At 43.2% G+C, this 5973-nt stretch overlaps 1 protein-coding gene across 3 annotated transcripts in view; it reads right to left on the bottom strand.

Moving 5' to 3' along the window:
- rnf152 (ring finger protein 152) overlaps positions 1-5973 on the bottom strand; it is a 58734-nt gene that overhangs the window by 23049 nt on the left and 29712 nt on the right. The window contains exon 2 of one of the 3 annotated variants that reach the window (XM_032504560.1): positions 3168-3174. The exons of the other annotated variants lie outside the window; for them this stretch is intronic. The gene's annotated coding sequence lies outside the window, so the exon portion shown is untranslated. The remainder of the gene's footprint in view (positions 1-3167; positions 3175-5973) is intronic. 3 annotated transcript variants of the gene reach the window in all.

Genomic DNA, 5973 nt, shown 5'->3' with positions numbered 1-5973 from the left:
GGGGGGAGAGATTGAACTGGCCAGTTTGAATTATTGGGCAGGTTGTAACCCCCATCCCCCCCCTGAAAATTACGCATATGGATACAGATATACAGAGATTCAGAGCTTGAATCCTGGTTCCTGCATAAATCCCAGCCCTTTTATTTCAGAGACTCCAATAAGTCTGGTGTTGTTCTACTTTGACATATTTTCTTGATCAACATGACAAACGTGAAGTTAACCTCTCAGAGCAAACGCTACAGTACCAAACCTCCAATGGAAGGAAGAAAAAAAAAAAAAGCGTCAACTGAACAGATATGTCCATTTCTACTGCTTGGTCAGGGACACTGCTTTCAACAGAAGAAGATTGCTTTCAGATTGAATAGCTGTCTGTTCAAATTTTCTAGTCAGACAGTGTGGGCAACATCTTAGCGTTTTCTTTTGTGTTCGCACTTTTAAAAAAAAGAGACGATTTAAAAATGTTATTATGGACACCTTTTGAAGCATTTGGTGGAACAGTAGATTGCAGTGGGTGGAAAAGAGAAAGAAAATGAGAAGTGGCCCAGAGAGCCTCATATGATTGTCTCTGTATGAGCCAAATGACGCCCTTCAACCTGCACAGACATCCAGCGCACAGCATCACTGACCAACCTGTGATAACCTCGCTCTCCACCTGCAATACTACTCCCTACTCTTGTAGCATCATCTCCCTCTCTCTTTGAACCTCCACACTCACATAATGTCTGATGTGAGAGCCCAGGGAGAATAAAGAAGAAAAAAAAATAGAAAAATGTCAAACACACAGACACACAGACACACTGTACATACACATTGGGCACACAGGGCTGACCTTCCACGGCGTCTCCTGAGGCCAAACATATGAAAGGCTACCTGTGCTCCAGCAACGAGCCCCGAGAGCCTTCTTTCTGCACATGCTTTCCAGGTAGACCGCTACTGAAAAGTGTCAAAGTACTCCCTCTCTGAGCAGAGTCGGTGGCAGGGCATGGCTGATTACCTCAGGTGAGCATAGAGAGCAATTGCTTCCTACAAAGACGTGCGGCTGACAGGGAGAGCGGTAGTCCACTGGGAGAGCGGTAGTCCACAACATTAAAAGGACGGACCTTCTTAAAAGTAAGATCCCTTTTTTTTTTCTTTTTTTTTTTTTAAATCATGAAGCAGGTTGAGGTACTATATAAATTTTGTGAAAGTATCAAAATGCTCAATCCACAGACAAAATGCACACATCTCGTTAGGGATAGGTACAAAAACCCGGCTCCACTATTTTTTTTAAAGATTAGTTTTTGGGGGCTTTTCCCTTCATTATGGTGGACAGACATGAAAGGGGGAGAGAGATGTGGGACGACATGCAGCAAAGGGCCGCAGGCCGGACTCAAACCCGGGCCGCCGCAGGACCCAGCCAACGTGGGGAGAACACTCCCAGAACATACCCAGCCCTACTTGACGGTGCTTAGGTTTCCATCCCTCTGTGTTCTCTGACAGTAGCACAGGTGTGGATGGGCTGAGCTACAGAAACACCTGGCGGAGCATTTTGCCCAGTAACCTAAATGTTAATGACTCGAGTAGTTGGTGAGGCAAATGACAGGATCCCAAGCTCTGATGATGCCCCGCCGAGTTAATCAATGCCGGTGACATCCGACGAGAGGGTTGTTAAAAAAAAAAGAAGAAGATGGAAGCAGACAAACACACAAAGGCAGAGTCAATGGGAGGCCAAGCGCAGTCAATGAGGAGCACAATGCTAACTCAGCAAGGGAGAGCTGAACTGCCTCCAGCATCAGGAGGGAAAAACAAATCCAGTTTTACAGGGTCAATGTCGAACTAAATGCACCGACTCCCCTGTGCAAATAAATGAATAAATGAAAGAAGCAGATGGGAGAGGAGTTCCACAGCAGGAGCGTCGGTGTGCTACACAGGTCACAAATCAGCCGCTCGGCATCGTGGGTTTAGTTTCGATTATTGATCTTATTTTGAAAATACTAATATATATATATATATATATATATATATATATATATAAATAATGAGCAACATTTAACCCATTACAGTATGGTCAAGAAAACCAACAAAATCAAAATGAGGCCCAACACACTTTTAGAATTTTTGTACTTATTTATACATGTATTTATTCTCGTACATGCAGTACATGCACATATACACACTGCATACTGTACATACATGCATTCAGTCTGTCAGAGTCAGACTCTGGGCATATTTCAATCAACAGGCCGGCAGACAAGTTGACAGCACAAGTGCCCGAGGTTTATGAGCAGCTCGATTAAGACATGAGACAACATCCATCAAGCTTTAAAAGAAGCAGGAAACACCACAAAAGGACTTGTGAAAAAGAGAAGCAAAATATATGCGAGTCAAGTTACAGGTGTACGGCGTATATCTCCAGAGATGATAATCGATGCAGCTTTAACACGCTCACACACCACACACAACCACACACACAACCACACACACACACACACACACACAAGAGTACAGTTCAGAGACTCATGAATATTCTCTCAGGCAGAACCTTATGATCTCCGTTTCTCTCGCTTTGGCTCCCCGGTCCCTCTCAAACAGCCCTCTGCTACCTGTACCTGAACTCCGCCAGAGCACAGAGACTTTTATCACGCCGTCGCATCTGATCAAAGCCCACGAAAAAAAAAGATTTTACCGTCATCAAACCAAGGCGTTGGAGAAGTTGGAAGCTCGTTCTTAAGGTTGAAAACAGTTTCAACTGCCTCCATACTGCCTTTAAAGAGGAGAAGGACCATTTCTTTTTAACCCTTGTGTTGTCTTCACTTTCGGGACCCCCTCGTTTCCTTCGGGTCAAATTGACCCATTAGTTGGATGGGGTTTTAAAAACAATTCTGAAGCAACATTTTACTTCATAATCTATTAACAAATATTGTCTTTATCTCAATTCCAAACAATTGAGATAACATCTATGTTTAGGGAATGCAATCAGTCTCTACTAGAATACAAAAAAAAAAAAATGTGATTCGTTTTTTGTAATAAGGTTATAATTCATGTTAAAAATCCACTATGTGATCATTCTTATCTTGGAAAAAACATAATATCCAGAATAACTTTTTGAATTGAGTCAGGAATACAGGTTTATCACAGAAAATAAGGTAAGGTCATTGATTTTCAGGTAGACAACATGTATCTTGTACCATTTTTCTTCTTGTAAAAATTTGAAATGGGTCAGTTTGACCTGAATACCAAACAAGGGTTAAAGTCTGAAAAGTGCTCAGACCAAAATGTAAATTTAAGCAGCCAGGCTCCAAAATTAGCACCCGCCACTCTCCACTAATGAGTAAAAATCTAGGTTGAATCTAGATGAAATAAGGTTGCTGAAAGAGGACTAACTCACTGCACTTTCATCTCAAGTTGATTGACCAGGTGTTGCTTTGCCCTCTGATCAATGATTGCATATTGACGGCGCAAATCTTTGATTGGCCCTCGCTGTCAACCGTCGCCACAGTTACGCTTCATTAACTGCAAAGAGTCTGCAAGGAGGCATGGTTAATAATACATTTACAGAGAAGCGACGTTTCACAGGTAAGGGGGAGGGAAAAGGCTTTTATGACAAAACAACGCCAATGATGTGACCTGCTGTTTTAATGACTCTTTCTTATTGAATTGTATATTCCCAGTATTTTTATTATTTTTATTTATCTTTATTGATTTTTGTTTACTTTACAATAAAACTTCAGAATAAAAATGTTCTAAATATATTTTTAGAAAGCACATAACTGAGCAAACCTCCTCCACTGTCAGCTACTAAATGGACCTCGGGGTGAGATCGTTGTCAGCTGCCGTTTTCCAAGGTCCAGAATGAAACTCAATAAAGATACAGTTCAAAAGCTCAATGTACAAAGATCCAAAGAGGTAACTGAAATTTGGGAACTGCAAACCCCAGAAATCACAAAAAGACACCAGGGAACTACGAATAGCGAGCTCACGTTTGCCAAATTGGGAATCGAAAATTGCTTAAACCCAAGCAGCGGCAATGGTTCGACATTTGGCAATCAAGCTCACCCAATAACACCATTTCCTGTGGTGATGTCCAAACAGATGCTAGAATTTAACTCACACAAAAAAAAAAAACAAGGAGGCTGGAACCATCTTTCCTGCTGCAGGTCTAGTATGGGATAAAGACTGATCTAATGGGGATAATTATACATGAAAAGCCGGCCTCGTCCGGTGTTAAGTAAACACAGCCACAGGAGATGGAAACACTCATTTTGAGGCCAAGAGTGGATATGCGTAGATGCAATCCAGTCAAATCCTGCCTGTGGGATTGCATTTCCTCTCAGAGATCAAGAAAATCCCGTCGATGCCACTTACAGATTCTGTGATTGCCAAAGCTGCAGCTCGCAGAATAAAACCTCCACCTGCCCCCGGTTGTCCACTGTTCTTAACCGGGACTTTTTCTGGCAACAAAGCTGAAAAATTATTTATTTTCCAAGAAAAGTGGGCAGAGAAGGCAAAGGGGCAGGCTTTCTTTGATCCGACAGCCAGCTCGGGCTTTCACTCAGGCCACCCGAGGAGTGGACAGATTACCATCGGCTGTCTGGGAGGACGCAGAGCCGCGGGATCAGTCCCCGACCCGCCGAGGTTAGACCTCCGGCTGCAGATAAAGCTTTCCTTTTTATCAAAAGCCTCGCAGAGAGAAACCAATGCAGAACTGTCAGACTTAATGCTACAAAGTGGGTAAATTATTAACAGAGGTAATGGCTGCAATTTCAAAGCGCTCACACTTACAAAAGGATGCTTCTCTTGAAATAAGCAAACTGTCCTGGTCAGAACTGGGAAGTCGCATGGTTATAAAGATAGACTTTTCAGCTGGGCTTCCAAAAAGATATCAAGTTCACATCAAAAAATGAAGGGAAATTAACATAAAATGTAGGCTTTCAAAGGTGCCATCCATCAACTTCACACATTGCCAGTCCCAGACTCTCGCGCGAGATATCTTTTGAGGAACATCAATACCCAGCAATCCTAGGAGGTGGCATCAAGTAAAAGCGAACGCAGCACGCTGTGAGGCTTTGAATCAAAAGGAAACGCCAGCGTATCTGAGGCTGGCGAGTCTGCCTTTCTCTGGGCGTGGACACTCGCAACTCCTTTAATCCCAAAACGTCCTTTTCCTGTGAGCAGCGATCGGTTTCATCGCACAGGATTTAGTTTGGCGGGAATCCAGAGTTGTTGGGAATGAAGGTGACTGTCACTGTGCAGACCCATTGGGGGATTTAGGTAGTCTGCATCCACTGCAGTCCACTTTGTAATGTAATTCCGCCGGGTGTCCTTCCTTTTAGCCGATGTCCATCACCTTCCTCTTTCTTTGTGTTGGCGCTCTAACCTTCGGGTTTCTACTTTTCTAACTCAAACATTAGGTATCATTTCCTATAAATGAGGTTTATTGACCACAAATTCCAAAAATAACTGTAAAACTAAAGTTAATAAGTTAGTGTTACGTAGTTTAAAACACCAAAAAAAATTGACAAACTTTGAAAAAAGGGACAAAGACGTAAGAAAAAGTTAAAAACATCGATAAAAATCCTGAAAGGAAGACAACACGAGGGTTAATGAAGGTTATCAGTTATCAGGGGAATAAAGCGCTGAAACAGATACTGCAAAAAAATATAAAATGGCCCGATAATCAGCCATGGCTTACGATGTGTCTGTCCCTAGTTAATATCTGGTGTGCATGTGGTTTAAATGTCCCTTCATCCAAGCAAAGTGTCTCCTTTGGCCCGATACTCTACATATACACTCAGGCGAACTTCTTCCCAGCACCTGGTGCAGAGGGGTGGATGTTAATCCGGCCCGCTGAGGGAGCCGGGCTAGCTCCACACAGACACCAATATGGACACCTGTGGGCCCTCCTGTTGCCATGACCACCATCAACAGCAGTCAGCAAAGTCACTGTAGCGCTATCGTCACCGGCTGCAGGTGGGGGGGGGGGGGGGGGGGGGG

Source organism: Etheostoma spectabile, chromosome 22 (assembly GCF_008692095.1).
Source record: "Etheostoma spectabile isolate EspeVRDwgs_2016 chromosome 22, UIUC_Espe_1.0, whole genome shotgun sequence".
Lineage (NCBI taxonomy): Eukaryota > Metazoa > Chordata > Actinopteri > Perciformes > Percidae > Etheostoma > Etheostoma spectabile.
This window is presented reverse-complemented; position numbering and strand designations above follow the sequence as displayed.